This window comes from Mesoplodon densirostris, chromosome 10 (genome assembly GCF_025265405.1).
Source record: "Mesoplodon densirostris isolate mMesDen1 chromosome 10, mMesDen1 primary haplotype, whole genome shotgun sequence".
Taxonomy (NCBI): Eukaryota; Metazoa; Chordata; class Mammalia; order Artiodactyla; family Ziphiidae; genus Mesoplodon; species Mesoplodon densirostris.
In genome coordinates this window covers 42,827,669-42,844,785 of record NC_082670.1, presented here as the reverse complement: position 1 = coordinate 42,844,785, position 17,117 = coordinate 42,827,669, and positions in this window count along the sequence as shown.

The window sequence follows — 17,117 nt, the reverse complement described above, 5'->3', positions numbered from 1 at the left end:
TGAAACAAATTTAGATTGATGTAAACCCACTTGTTGATTCTTGCTCTTGTTGCTTGTGCTTTTGGGATCATATCAAAAAAACTATTGCCAAGACCAATGTCAAGGAGCTTCCTTCCTAATTCTCTTCTGGGATTTTTATGGTTTCAGATCTTATATTTACATTTTTAATTCATTTTGAGTTAATCTTTGTGAGTGGTGTAGGATAGGAGTTCAATTTCATTTTTCTGCCTGTGGTTATCCAGTTTCTCAACACTACTTGTTGAAGAAACTATCGTTTCCCCATTGAGTATTCTTGGAAAATATCAGTTGAGACATCTTTTACTACTTTACTGTGTAATAACTGAAATTCACTCATGCAGATGTATCAGCATTGCCCACTTTAAAAAGTCACTAGTACTAAAAGTAGGATTTTACTCTTGTCAAACCTTTCTTGGCTCTTAATATCTATTCTCCTTTGTAAAATAAATTACTTTGAAATTCTAAAAAAAAAAAAAAATCAGTTGACTGTACATGTGTGGGTTTATTTCTGAACTCTCTATTCTGTTCCAATGATCTGTGTGTCTGTTATTATGTCAGTACTGTATTGTTTTGATTACTACAGCTTTGTAATATAGTTTGAAATCAGGAAGTGTGATGTCTACAGTTTTGCTCTTCAGAATTGCTTTCACTATCCAGGGTCTTTTGTATTTCCATACAAATTTTAGGATTTTTTTTCTATTTCCCTGAAAAAATTAATGGAACTTTGATAGGGATTGCATTGACTCTATAGATGGTTTGGGGGTAGTATGAACATTTTAACAATATTAATTCTTAATTCATGATCACATACATCTTTCCATTTGTTTGTGCTTCCTTCAATGTCTTTTATCAAAGTCTTGAAGATTTTATGGTACATATCTTTCACCTTCTTGGTAAGTTTAGTCCTAATATTTCATTGTTTTCAATGCTGTTGTGAATGGGATGATTTTCTTTATTTCTTTTTCAGATGCTCTGCTTTTAGTGCATAGAAACACAACTGATTTCTATATGTTGATTTTGTATCCTGCAACTTTACTGAATTTGTTGATTGGTTCCAACAGCTTTTTCTTTGAATATTTAGGATTTTATAAACTCCTATCATCTTCAAATAATGACAATTTTATGTCTTCCTTTTCAATTTGGATGCCTTTTATTTCATTTTTTTAAATTTTATTGGAGTTGATTTACAATGTTGTGCTAGTTTCTGCGGTACAACAAAGTGAATCAGTTATATATATATATATATCCACTCTTTTTTAGATTCTTTCCCCATATAGGTCATTACAGAGTATTAAAAAGAGTTCCCTGTGCTATACAGTAGTTCTTTATTAGTTATCTATTTTCTATATAGTAATGTGTATATGTCAACCCCAATTTCCCAATTTATTCCTCCCTCTCCCTGCTTGCTTTGTCCCCTGGTAACCATAAGTTTGTTTTCTACATCTGTGATTCTACTTCTGTTTAGTAAATAAGTTCATTTGTACCATTTTTTTAGATTCCACATACAAGTGATATCATATGATATTTGTCTTTCTCTGTCTGACTTACTTTACTCACTATGATGCTCTCTGAATCCACCCATGTTGCTGCAAATGGCATTTCACTCTTTTATATGGCTGAGTAGTATTCCATTGTATAGTATGTACCACATCTTCTTTATCCATTCCTCTGTCGATGGACATTTAGGTTGCTTTCATGTCCTAGCTATTGTAAATAGTGCTTCAATGAATATAGGGGTGCATGTATCATTTCAAATTATGGTTTTCTCTTTCTGGATATATGCCCAGGAGTGGGATTGCAGGATCATATGGTAGCTCTATTTCTAGTTTTTTTAAAGAACCTCCATAATGTTCTCCATAATGGCTGTACCAATTTACATTCCCACCAATAGTGTAGGAGGGTTCCCTTTTTCCACACCCTCTCCAGCACTTAACTGTTTGTAGATTTATTTTTATTTTTATTGAAACATAGTTGATTTAAGAGGTTATCATACTAAGTGAAGTCAGAAATAAAAGAATGTTTGTAGAGTTTTTGATGATGGCCATTTTGACCAGTGTGAGGTGATACCTCATTGTAGTTTTGATTTGCATTTCTCTAATAATTAGTGATGTTGAGTGTCTTTTCATGTGCTCTTTTGCCACCTCTATGTCTTCTTTAGAGAAATGTCTATTTAGATCTTCCACCTATTTTTTGATTGGGTTGTTTGTTTTTTTGATATTGAGCTGCATGAGCTGTTTGTATATTTTGGAGATTAATCCCTTGTTGCTTCATTTGTGGATGTTTTTTATTTCTTTATTTTTACTGATTGCTCTGGCTAGGACTTCAAGTACTATGTTGAACAAGAATGGTGAGAGTGGGCATCCTTGTCTTGCTCCTAACCTTAGAGGAAATGGTTTCAACTTTTCACCATTGACTATCACTTATGGGTTTCTCATATACGGCACTTATTACATTGAGGATTTTTATCATGAAATGATGTAATATTTTACAAATGCTTTTTCTATTTTATTGCTCAGCTCATTTCTTCTCATCTTTATTTTCCTCTGTTTTCAGATCTTAGTTTAATTGTAATTTTACTTTAAGTAATTTTAAAAAATTATCTTCCTGGATAATATTCTCCTAGACTCTTTAAAATGTCCCATAATGATTTGCTTTGGTTTGATCCATTCTAGATTTGGGACCCACAGACTCCTGACTTCTGCTCCTGCCTAGGCAGGAAATTCAAGAATGTCTGAGGGACTACAGGCTTGGAGCACTGAAATCGGATGTTGAATTTCAATTGACAGCAGGGTAGCCTCTTGATAAATAGCAGCCCAAATGTAGGCTGTACCACAAAAGAGCCTCTAAGACTTGGGCCTGGGGCAAGTTTTGATGTGAAACACCCCTGGATGATCCTATCATAAGAGAAGAAAATGTGGCCTGTTCTTTCCTATTTACAGTAAACACAACCACACTCACAGCCTCACCTTCACAAACACACACTGGAAAATTGAGTGGGAGAGAAGAGAATCCTCATTAATCGTGCTTGTAGAGTAAGGCCACCACAAGCAGGGGAGCCTCTGGCAGAGCAGGCTGTGGTGGTCCAGGTGGGGGCAGAGTCGTGACTGTCAGACTAGCATATTGGCAACAGTGTTGGGATGCACAAGGCAACATATGCCAGAAGGAGGGAGTGGGGGTCATTGACTGAGGATAAAAGAGGAGAGCTCACTGCGTGAAAGTCCACCTAATTTTGCTTCCTGCATGAACACAGTCAGAAGAAGCATGGTAAGAAGGGGAGGACAATTTCACAAATGCATTTAAAGTGCCACTGTTACCGGAACAGAACCACTTCTGTTAAAGTTGATGGTGGCTCAGATCCATTGTAAATAGAATTAAACATGAATGTGACCTTTTTTCCCCTCCAAATCTTCATCTAGATATTAAATCTAATGTGTATTTTCCAGCCCTATTGCTACTGCCTTGGTTTAGATCCAATCATTATTCTTCAAGATGAGTAGTTCCATAAAAACCTATCTGAGAAATAAACTTACAATGTCTGGCTCTCAAATTCTTCAGCTACAGGGCTATTCTTACACTATTCAGAATCCAAATCTAATCATATCACTCCTTGGGCTAGAATTCCTAAATTGTTTTCCATTACATAACACAAGTTTCCAGTTTCCTTGAATATTATAAAAAGCTTTTATTATCCACCCCTTCCCACCTATTTACCACCATTTCCTGCCATGGGCTCCTTTTTCCCTTTAAATTATGTGCAGTTCCCTGAAGGTTTCATGCTGTTCCACCACATCTACTTCACTGTGGATTTGTCCCTTTTGCCCAGAACACCTTCCTCAGCTGTGCCTCCAAATGCCAGCAAAGCCTTTTCCTTCCAAAGCCTCCTTTCTCTAGAGAGAGCCAATATTTCATCCCAATATCTAGAAGCTGAAAAGTGATTTTTTTTTCCTTTGACCATGCTTCCTGGCTTGTGTGATCTTAGTTCCTGGACGAGGGATTGAACCTGGACCACAGCAGTGAAAGTACTGAGTCCTAACCATTGAACCGCCAGAGAATTCGCTGAAAAGTGATGTTTAAACTTTGTTTACATTCTTTCTCCCAGAAGGGTTAACTTCAGGGAGCAGGGGTTGAATTCTTTTCATTTGTATATCCCTTCTTAGAACAGTATTTAGGTAAGTAGTAACTGAATCTTTTTTCCTTCCTGAACAAAGTGTCATATTGCTACTAACACTTTTCAGAATTGAGCAAAATAAAATACAATGTTGAATAGGGGTTCTTCATCTACTGGTTTAGTCGATGAAGGTTTATTGAGTGCCTACATCTTATGAGGGACTGCTCAGCCCAGGGGCTGTCACACAAATCTTACGATATTGCCCAGTTCCTGCCTTCAGATATCTTATGTGATAATAGGGAAGAAAATGCCTAAATCAAAGACCAAAACCTACCATTTATTTTATCTATCTATCTATCTATCTATCTATCCACACACACACACACACACACACACACACACACACACACACACACAATGGAATAAGAGAACACAGTTCCACCGGGAATAAAATAAGGATAGATTTTAATTTAACTGGAGAAAAAAAAAGACTGCATATCCAACAGAAAACTCTCTAAAGGTATTGCTTCCTGTCATAGGATTTGATATGCAAAGGAGAGTAATGAGTTTTGTAAGTTCTTCTAATTATCTCCAGTTAGTTTCTAAAAGGCCATTCGGAAGTATATTTATAGGTAAGCCCAAATTAACACTATCTGGTGGTGGCAGAATAAGTTTTGCTTTGGCTTATAACTTTTTCATTATCAAATATTGTTAGCTGAAAATTTGTAACTAGGAAAGTACCCATAAATCTTGATAAGAACCTGGAATGCAGCTTTGTTAACCGAAAAGAACAGAGCCGTATACTTCAGCTCTCATGAAACTGGGATTGTGTTGACATTTCTGCAAATAAGAAGCCAAAAAAAGACAATGATTTTAATGAATGCTGCCCATTCCAGGCCGACAGGCTCACAGATAACAAATAATCTCAAGACATAATGGAGTCAATGTTAAAACAGACATGAGCAGTTGACCCCTGAGGTTCCCAGGTAATACTTCAGTGGTCAAATGCCAGTCAAGGCCAGCTGAGTCAGAAAAACTGTGTCACCCAACTAAAATGGTGTATCAGGGTGGTGTCAGGGAGCTGCATTTTTAACAAGAATCTCAGGGGATTCTGAAGCAGAAAGCCTAGCCACAATAATTTTAGCTTGGTAACAAAAGATAATCAAATGCTGCAGCCATTTAAAAACACCCTAGTAAATCATTCACAGAAAGCCCAGCTTCTTTAAGCACCACTACCTTGATATACGCTCCAAGACCACCTGGTTGAAAAATAAACACCAACATGATTGGATAAGGTGTCTTGCTGTATGAATGACCATGCTTCACACCAGCTAAAATCTTAGGGCAGGAGCACTGAATTGTGCAACTATTGGTTGGTGGACTTGTTTGGGCATAGCTATACAAAATAATGATATTTATTTAAAATTCTGTATTTAAAGCCTCTTTAGATGGTAGTTGGAAAGCGGATTCAGTGATCTATTCTGGATACTCCTAGTGGCAACATGATTTTGGCACATGAATGTACAAAATTGGCTTTTACTCTGTGCTCTGTAACAGGGAAAGGGATTCTATATACTATTAGATGTAAATGTTGTATTAACCTAAATTTTTCAAATACTTAAAGGAGGAGGAAGAGCTCACTAACATGCTATTGCATTGGAAAATCATGTGAGGGGACCATCTACCATATCCTGACTCAAGAAAATATTCATCTTCAGAGCCAGTAAAGCATCAGTAGCAGCCTTATCTGTAGTTTTGATAGAAAGGGAGATGGTTTTGTTTTTTGAACAAACTGCATTGAGGGCTGATTTAACATGCATGTAAGTTGCTGATGAGTAACAAGTGTGAAAAAATCTCCTACAAGAATACTAAAATGCTATTATGTTCTTGTTTTTTTTTAACATCTTTATTGGGCTATACTTCTTTACAATGGTGTGTTAGTTTCTGCTTTATAACAAAGTGAATCAGTTATACATATACATATGTTCCCATATCTCTTCCCTCTTGCATCTTCCTCCCTTCCACCCTCCCTATCCCACCCCTCTAGGTGGTCACAAAGCACCAAGTTGATCTCCCTGTGCTATGCGGCTGCTTCCCACTAGCTATCTATTTTATGTTTGGTAGTGTATAGATGTCCATGCCACTCTCTCACTTTGTCACAGCTTACCCTTCCCCCTCCCCATATATTCAAGTCCATTCTCTAGTAGGTCTGTGTCTTTATTCCCGTCTTAGCCCTAGGTTGTTCATGACATGTTTTTTTTTCTTAAATTCCATATATATGTGTTAGCATACGGTATTTGTCTTTCTCTTTCTGACATACTTCACTCTGTATGACAAACTCTAGGTCCATCATCCTCACTACAAATAACTCCATTTCCATTTTGTTTTATGGCTGAGTAATATTCCATTGTATATATGTGCCACATCTTCTTTATCCATTTATCTGATGATGGACACTTAAGTTGCTTCCATCTACTGGCTATTGTAAATAGAGCTGCAATGAACATTTTGGTACATGACTCTTTGAATTATGGTTTTCTCAGGGTATATGCCCAGTAGTGGGATTGCTGGATCATATGGTAGTTCTATTTGTAGTTTTTTAAGGAACCTCCATACTGTTCTCCATAGTGGCTGTACAAATTCACATTCCCACCTGCAGTGCAAGAGTGTTCCCTTTTCTCCACTCCTTCTCCAGCATTTATTGTTTCTAGATTTTTTGATGATGGCCATTCGGACCAGTGTGAGATGATATCTAATTGTAGTTTTGATTTGCATTTCTCAAATGATTAGTGATACTGAGCATTCTTTCATGTGTTTGTTGGCAATCTGTACATCTTCTTTGGAGAAATGTCTATTTAGGACTTCTGCCCATTTTTGGATTGGGTTGTTTATTTTTTTCTTATTGAACTGCATGAGCTGCTTGTAAATTTTGGAGATTAATCCTTTGTCAGTTGCTTCATTTGCAAATATTTTCTCCCATTCTGAGGGTTGCCTTTTGGTCTTCTTTATGGTTTCCTTTGCTGTGCAAAAGCTTTTAAGATTCATTAGGTGCTATTTGTTTATTTTTGTTTTTATTTCCATTTCTCTAGGAGGTGGGTCAAAAGGGATCTTGCTGTGATTTATGCCATAGATTGTTCTGCCTATGTTTTCCTCTAAGAGTTTGATAGTTTCTGGCCTCACATTTAGGTCTTTAATCCATTTTGAGCTTATTTTTGTGTATGGTGTTAGGAACTGTTCTAATTTCATACTTTGACATGTACCTGTCTAGTTTTCCCAGCACCACTTATTGAAGAGGCTGTCCTTTCTCCACTGTACATTCCTGCCTCCTTTATTAAAGATAAGGTGACCATGTGTGTGTGGGTTTATCTCTGCGCTTTCTATCCTGTTCCATAGATCTATATTTCTATTTTTGTGCCAGTACAATACTGTCTTGATTACTGTAGCTTTGTAGTATAGTCTGAAGTCAGGGAGCCTTATTCCTCCAGCTCCATTTTTCATTCTCAAGATTGCTTTGGCTATTCGGGGTCTTTTGTGTTTCCATACAAATTGTGAAATTTTTTATTCTACTTCTGTGAAAAATGCCAGTCATAGTTTGATAGGGATTGCATTGAATCTGTAGATTGCTTTGGGTAGTAGAGTCATTTTCACAATATTGATTCTTCCAATCAAAGAACATAGTATATCTCTCCATCTCTTTGTATCATCTTTAATTTCTTTCATCAGTGTCTTATAATTTTCTGCATACAGGTCTTTTGTTTCCTTAGGTAGGTTTATTCCTAGATATTTTATTCTTTTTGTTGCAATGGTAAATGGGAGTGTTTTCTTAATTTCACTTTCAGGTTTTTCATCATTAGTGTATAGGAATGACAGAGATGTCTGTGCATTAATTTTGTATCCTGCTAATTTACCAAATTCATTGATTAACTCTAGTAGTTTCCTGGTAGCATCTTTAGGATTCTCTATGTATAGTATCATGTCATCTGCATACAGTGACAGCTTTACTTCTTCTTTTCCAGTTTGGATTCCTTTTATTTCCTTTTCTTCTCTGATTGCTGTGGCTAAAACTTCCAAAACTATGTTGAATAAGAGTGGTGAGAGTGGGCAACCTTGTCTTGTTCCTGATCTTAGTGGAAATGGTTTCAGTTTTTCACCATGGAGGACAATGTTGGCTGTGGGTTTGTCATATATGGCCTTTATTATGTTGAGGAAAGTTCCCTCTATGCCTACTTTCTGGAGGGTTTTTATCATAAATGGGTGTTGAATTTTGTCGTGAGCTTTCTCTGCATCTATTGAGATGATCATATGTTTTTTTTCCTTCAATTTGTTAATATGGTGTATCACATTGATTGATTTGCATATATTGAAGAATCCTTGCATTCCTGGAATAAACCCCACTTGATCATGGAGTATGATACTTTTAATGTGTTGTTGGATTCTGTTTGCTAGTATTTTGTTGAGGATTTTTGCATCTATGTTCATCAGTGATATTGGCCTGTAGTTTTCTTTTTTTTTGTGACATCTTTCTCTGGTTTTAGTATCAGGGTGATGGTGGCTTCGCAGAATGAGTTTGGGAGTGTTCCTCCCTCTGCTATATTTTGGAAGAGTTTGAGAAGGATAGGTGTTAGCTCTTCTCTAAATGTTTGATAGAACTCGCCTGTGAAGCCATTTGGTCCTGGGCTTTTATTTGTTGGAAAATTTTTAATGACAGTTTCAATTTCAGTGCTTGTGATTGGTCTGTTCATGTTTTCTATTTCTTCCTGATTCAGTCTTGGCAGTTTGTGCATTTCTAAGAATTTGTCCATTTCTTGCAGGTTGTCCATTTTACTGGTATAGAGTTGCTCGTAGTAATCTCTCATGATGTTTTGTATTTTTGCACTGTCAGTCGTTACTTCTCCTTTTTCATTTCTAATTCTATTGATTTGAGTCCTCCCAATTTTTTTTCTTGGTGAGTCTGGCTAGTGGTTTATCATCTTTGTTTATCTTCTCAAAGAACCAGCTTTTACTTTTATTGATCTTTGCTATTATTTCCATCATTTCTTTTTTATTTCTTTCTGATCTGATCTTTATGATTTCTTTCCTTCTGCTAACTTTGGGGTTCTTTTGTTCTTCTTTCTCTAATTGCTTTAGGTGTAAGGTTAGGTTGTTTATTTGAGATGTTTCCTGTTTCTTAAGGTATGATTTTATTGCTATAATCTTCCCTCTTACAACTGCTTTTGCTGCATCCCATTGGTTTTCTGTCATCGCATCTCCATTGTCATTTGTTTCTAGGTATTTTTTTATTTCCTCTTTGATTTCTTCAGTTATCACTTCATTATTAAGTAGTGTATTGTTTAGCCTCCATGTGTTTGTATTTTTTACAGATCTTTTCCTGTAATTGATATCTAGTCTCATAGCATTGTGGTCGGAAAAGATACTTGATACAATTTCAATTTTCTTAAATTTACCAAGGCTTGATTTGTGACCCAAGATATGATCTATCCTGGAGAATGTTCCATGAGCACTTGAGAAAAATGTGTATTCTGTTGTTTTTGGATGGAATGTCCTATAAATATCAATTAAGTCCATCTTGTTTAATGTATCATTTAAAGCTTGTGTTTCCTTATTTATTTTCATTTTGGATGATCTATCCATTGGTGAAAGTGGGGTGTTAAAGTCCCCTACTATGAGTGTGTTACTGTCGATTTCCCCTTTTATGGCTGTTAGTATTTGCCTTATGTATTGAGGTGCTCCTATGTTGGGTGCATAAATATTTACAATTGTTATATCTTCTTCTTGGATTGATCCCTTTATCATTATGTAGTGTCCTTCTTTGTCTCTTCTAATAGTCTTTATTTTAAAGTCTATTTTGTCTGATATAAGAATTGCTACTCCAGCTTTCTTTTGATTTCCATTTGCATGGAATATCTTTTTCCATCCCCTTATTTTCAATCTGTATGTGTCTCTAGGTCTGAAGTGGGTCTCTTGTAGACAGCATATATATGGATCTTGTTTTTGTATCCATTCAGCCAGTCTGTGTCTTTTGGTGGGAGCATTTAGTCCATTTACATTTAAGGTAATTATCAATATGTATTTTCTTATTCCCATTTTCTTAATTGTTTTGGGTTTGTTATTGTAGGTCTTTTCCTTCTCTTGTGTTTCTTACCTAGAGAAGTTCCTTTAACATTTGTTATAAAGCTGGTTTGGTGGTGCTGAAATCTCAGCTTTTCCTTGTCTGTAAAGGTTTTAATTTCTCCATCAAATCTGAATGAGATCCTTGCTGGGTAGAGTAATCTTTGCTGTAGTTTTTTCTCCTTTGTCACTTTAAATATGTCCTGCCACTCCCTTCTGGCTTGCAGAGTTTCTACTGAAAGATCAGATGTTAACCTTATGAGGATTACCTTGTGTGTTGTTTGTTGTTTTTCCCTTGCTGCTTTTAATATGTTTAGAATGTTATTATGATTTGAACCACAGATTTCTGCTAATAGAATGAGTAAACAATTTTGTCTTTCTCAATCTTCTGAATTCCACCTTCTCACTCCATTCCAGTAATGTGTAAAATAAGTCATTATAAGAGCACCATTTAGGGTTAAGAAGGTAAGGAAAAGATGTCCCCTTTCAACAAGAGGAGAATAACAACCAGGGAGTAATAGTTGAAATGAAATAATCAGATTCTATCAGTAGAACAAAACAAAATGAAACAGGGTTTACAGATACTTCCTTATAATAGTACAAGCTAAAGACCTAGACTATATTTTCACATGAGGAAAGTAAGATTTGAGAATTGGCAGATGCAAGGGAGGATGCATAATTTGTAAAGAAAAAAGTACAGTTTTTGAATAAAAACATTTTAATTAATTAAGTGAGTTCTTAAAAGCCAAAACATTGGACAGAGCACATGGAGAATACTTCCCTTAGAGTAGGAAACAATGCAACATGATTAGCTTTATAATCAGATGAAGAGTACACTGTTGCCTTGTCATGACACAGAGTATGGTAAGGTAAGTTCCACTATGACAACAGCTCAGCGGGAAGAACAAAGGAAGGTTTTAGAAAGTAAAAGCATCCCAGCCACAGATGCATTTGAAAAGGATAATCTACTATTTTTAAAAGATGAATAAATTAGGAAATTATTCATAGCTAGCTCAGGAGAAAATGCGATGACCCAAACACATGGTGATAAGGGAAGATTGGACAAGGAGAAGGAAGAGTGGAGATGATTTGCAAGATCAAATGAAGCAAATTTATACAGTCTTAATAGGCATTTCTAAATAATGAAATTATTTTCAGAACAGCTTCTGACGCAGGAGGAAAAACAGTCAGGGTTCATGATAGCAGAGACAGGGTAAAGAAGGTGATGTAATTAATGCCATGGCCCACTTTCTACCTGGAGATGTAAACCTTTGGAGTGTAATCCCTAGTGAGAGAGGAGTGGCTGCCTAGCAACCAAACTCAATAGGCTTTTATGCCTTGTTTGACTCATTTATTCTCAAAGCTGTAGGACCACAGACTCTCTTTTATAAAAACAGTCATGATCTTCATCAGGGCAAAAAGTAAGAATTTTTTTTTAAGTAAATAATGTCTCCTAAAGAGAACACTCCTACAATGTTTGTGGGAGGGTAAATTGGTGCAGTCACTATGGAAAACAGTATGGAGGTTCCTCAGAAAACTAAAAATAGAGTTGCCATACAATCCAGCAATCCCTCTGCTGGACATATATCTGGACAAAACTATGATTCAAAAAGATACATGCACCCTATGTTCATAGCAACACTGTTTACAATAGCCAAGACATGGAAACAACTTAAATGTCCATCAACAGATGAATGGATAAAGAAGATGTGGTATATCTATATAATGGAATATTAGCCATAAAAAAGAATGAAATAATGCCATTTACAACAACATGGATAGGCCTAGAGATTATTATACTAAGTGAAGTAAGGTCAGAAAGAGAAAGACAAAGACCATAAGATATCACTTATATGTGCAATCTAAAATATGGCACAAATGAATTTACTTATGAAACAGAAACAGACTCACAGACATAGAGAACAGACTCACGGTTGTAAAGGGGAAGGAGGGAAGGTGGGATGGACTGGGAGTTTGGTGTTAGTAGATGCAAACTACAGATATAGAATGGATAAAAAACAAGATCCTACTGTATACCACAGAGAACTATATTCAATATCCTGGGATAAACCATAATGAAAAAAAAATGATAAAGAATGTATATATGTGTAGAAGTGAGTCACCTTGCTGTATGGCAGAAATTAACACAACTATAAGTCAACTATACTTCAAAAAAATAATAATTTGGATTTACTACCAAAAAAAAAAGTCTCCTAATGAGTGCAGTACCACCTGGTGGTCTTATTTTTCTTTGGGTGGGGAAGAAGGTAAGTCCAGGATGAGACAGATGAACTGGGATAAAATATAAGGGTAAAGAGTCCAGTCATCCCTTTGGGGTTGAGGAGGGAGACTGTCGTGTGAGATGGAAAGATGGATAACAATTTTTGGCTCAAAATATGATGAGGGTTTTGCATTTCAGTGGAGGATCTATTGTCTTAGGAGACAGTAAGTTACAAGGTGGAGCCTGTGATCTGCACTATGCGGGACTGTGGGAGCGATTTGAAAAAGTGTGGAAACCAAGCCTTTCACATTAATGAGAACAGGAAATGTGAAGCTGGATTCCTGGATGCATCACCCACACAGATCCAAGTGTTAATATGTATGAGTGAAGGGAAGAGAGATCAAGAGGTGGACAAGGCAGCAACAGAGGGAGGTCCACAGGGATGAAGCTCTCCAAAGGGCTAGATTTCACTTACAGATGGAAGGGGAGTCATATGGGCCTAGGATTGGTACAAAAGACAGTTCTGTTGTCACCTCCCCCTTCAGTGGTGGTAGGAGAATGGGAATCAATGCTGTCAACCTTAATATGTGGTTTAGTTTTGGTAAAAAAAAAAAAGGCATGAGTGGTGTAGACACTGAAAATATAGGGCATTGATTATTCACAGTGGAAAGGGAGTTTCTATGGAAAGAACTGGGACAACATGGAATACAAGAATGAGCTGGGGAAAGATTTTCCACGCAATTATTATTAATTCATTGATTCAAGAGATATTTATTTATCAGGGGACTTCTCTGTGGCAGCACTGTTCCAGGAACAAGTGATATAGCCATAAGAAACACAGAGAAGGTCTGTGGCTTCAAGGACTTTAGATTCTTATTGATTATTTTAAAGGCAATTTACACATAGTTTACAGACTTCTTTTCACTTGTCCCAAACTGGTATAACTATATGAGTGCTAGTAAAATAAATCAATGAACAAACAAATAATGAAAGAAAGAAAGAAAGAAAGAAACAAACAAAGGAACGAAGGAAGAAAGAAAGAATGAAAGAAAGAAGAAAGAAAGAAAGGAAGGAAGGAAGGAACGAAGGAAGGAAGGAAGGAATTACAAAGGAAGAAACAAAGAAAAATAATAATCTTAGGTAAAAGGCTGTCTAGAATAGCAGGGAAATGAAACCTGTATATTTGTAAGAGTGAGGAACACTAGCCACCAAACTAAAAGGTATAATTTAAGAGAGGGGTAAGCTAGATGAAGAAGGGAACTCTTTAAAAGGTTGGAATATGAAACTAATATACTTCGTGAAATACTCTCAGAATAAATAACTCAGTGAGATTATCTCTCTGCCTATCTATCTATCTATCTATCTATCTATCTATATACAGTTGACCCTTGAACAATGCTGGGGTTAGGAGTGCCCACCCTCTCTCAGTAGGAAATCTGCATATAACTTTATAGTCGGTCTTCTGTATCTAAAACTGTAGAATTTACTATTAAAAACTCCTAGCATAAATGGACCTGTATAGCTTGAATCTGTGTCTTTCAAGGTCAGTTTTATATATATATATATATACTTATATGTAAAATATATATTCTTAAATTTATTATTGAACTTAAAATAGTCCTAAAAATTTTAAATATAATGACCAAGAAAAACATTGCCTAATTATGTAAATGCCATGTTTACTAGTCTAATACTACATTAAAAATCACAAGGTCATCATTTCCTCTAAGTCAAAGCAAGATGTACTGTATATATCACTCAGTTATACATATACATGCATATATGCATGTATATGTGTTGATAATTCTCTAAAATGACCATTTTTCCTATTCCTTAATGGATATTGTACATGATCTAGACACAGCTTTATAAACAAGTTCCACTCTGTCCACTTGAACTGTATAAGGGGAGCTTCCAAATCTGTGCCCCTGTGAAAGGGAACAGCACTTCTTTCTGGAGATGCTCTTGTTATCACATCTGCAATAAATTAATCTTCATGTTGCCATGGTCTGCTGAGGATTTCCCAATCTCACAAATATTTTGTTTGTACTAATCTCCCTTTGAGTTAACATATTAACTCAAACATTGGGAAATTAATTAGAAATTGATTACTTAATAAACAACCGTGTTTTTTGTTTGCTTTAAATTGAGTTTTATGTTTCTGCCATTGCACAGGGGCCAAACCAAGGAAAAGTAATGGAAGAGATGTTTTGTTTCCAAAGGTGGCAGCAGCAGCAGCCCCTGCTCAGGTGTACATCCTTAGTGACCTGCTATGGCCTTGGCCTGAGAGTCTCAACGTTGGGATTCCTTCTAAATTGAGGCAGCGAGCTTAGCTGGGGCTTGAAAAGGGAGCTAACACATATCCAGAAGACCACAGATACACAGATATTGGCGACCAAAAATGGGGTTTTGGGAGATGTAAAATTGTAAATATTTGTATATATAGAAATGTAAAGGTTTTTTTTTTTTTTTCTTTTTTCTTGAGCTTTGCTTCATTTGTTCTCAAATGAATCACTTGCCACTGATCCACTTCAGGAGATGACCCAAGACAAGAGTCAAACCTATTTACCTGTTGGCTAGGGCTGGGCTGGAGAAGGCCAGGGAGGTTTGTAGGGCTGGCAAACGGTGGGGGGAGGTTGGCCCTGTTTGTCTAGGGTGGACCTGGGGGAAGGACAGCAGCTGGATAATGGGACAGCAACGTCAGAAGGGCAAGGCCCAAGAGGCGCTTCGAGAACTTTCCTCTGTTACTTCCTCCCCATTCCTGGCCACTGGCCCTGATGAAAGTGAAGCTGAGTGACCTCTCTTCATGACTCTGGGAGGAGGTTTGGCTAAGCACCTGGTCTGTGAAATGGATAACTCAAAGCAAAAATCCTCACTGCTAAAACAGCTGGTCTTTCCTGGGATTTCACCCTGAAAGTTTCACTATATGTTTTGAAACTGCCCCACATTCAAATCTTATTTTCCTGGAAGGAGCCAAGCATTGACCTTCCCCAGTTTCTATGGCTCCATTTTGATCAAAGTTAGAAACAACAGTGCTGAATAAAAAAGGATTTTTAAATTAAAAAATCTTTGCCCTTGATTCCACAATTTATCAGAATCATTTAGGTGAATGGAAAGCAGAAAATATACATTTTAAAATTTATCAATGAACTTAAAATAGTCCTAAAAGTTTAGATTAAATGACCAAGAAAAAAATTGCTTATTTATGTAAATGCCATACTTACTATTCTAATAACAAATTGAAAACCACAAGGTCATCATTTCCTCTAAGTCAAAACAAGACTAAGTAAATCTCTTAACTCAGATAAAACTCCTAAATTTAATGTTCTATGTAGGCAGTTTTACATAATTTTTATGAAATATTTATTAATTCTAACCATCTTTATTATAGTACCTGCTCTTAAAAACAACATTAAAAACCTTTTATATCATGATTTTCCCTGGTTATATAAACTTATTGGGAAAAATATTTTGGTCATTAAATACTGCACCAGAGGGCTTAATTCAATTCTTAACTGCAAAGATTTGACACTAGTTATGAGTGAATATCCAACTTATCTAATGAACAACAGCAAGATTTTTCATACAATAGAGAGGGCAGTGTGAATGTGATTATAGAATTCTCGATATAGTTTTTACTTTAAAACTATGTAAGCAGCATCTTTCAGGGTAGTTGGTGTGCAATCGCGTTGGATTGGATAAGAAATTTCATCTTGAAGACACAGTAAATCAGGCATAAAGAACTTTAAATGTATAAAATAACTGTTAAACAAGTGACATGATGTTACACATGTGGCATACAACAATTATAGAAATACATTTCATGAAAAACTTAAAAGGCGTTCTGACTCGAAAACTTACAAAGAAATTTTGAGATCATAGAAATACGTGGCAAGAGGGCAGGAGTAATTTTCTCCCTCTTTAATTGCAATAGTTCTCTAGAAAACAATCCCCTTTGAATTTGGGGAGATAACAGTGTTTTTCGTGCCTTTGCATTTCACTTTCTATGTGCATAAGATAAGAGAATAGACTTAAATTAACAATATTTTCTGTTTATATATATTGTCTCTAAAAAATGTCTATAATTTTGCTTCATGCCATTTGAAAGCTAATTGCACACAACCTAATAGAATTTACTCTTTTTTCACTTGTAACTTGTAGGAAGTAGAAAAATCTTCTGTTGTAAAATTAATTGGAATTGAAAAGTTTTCTAAATTATAATGACTGCCCAGATTGTTTTTGAAATGCATTTGATTATTATTATTTATATCAAATGTAAAACATCTATTATTACACTAGCATTAAAATAGTAACAGCCCTCTTCACAATTTGTGTACAAAAGTACCTATGAGTTTTGTCATTCTGATATTGTCATTCAGGTTTATGTATATTCAGATTACATTTTATAAGCATATTTTCCTTTATCTTCATTAAAACAATGTACACTGGGAGTGAAGCTCATTATCATTGTACCCGACAGTTTTGCAATTAACTTATCAGTGATTTGTAACAGTTATTTAATACCTAAGAAATATTCCAAGTCTTGGAGAATTTAGAAGCCATTTTCCTCAGAAACTGAGAATCACCTTTTTGCCAAGAATGAATGAATTCAAATATCAACGTTATCATAGGTTTGTAGAAATTCAGAAATAATGAAGTTCA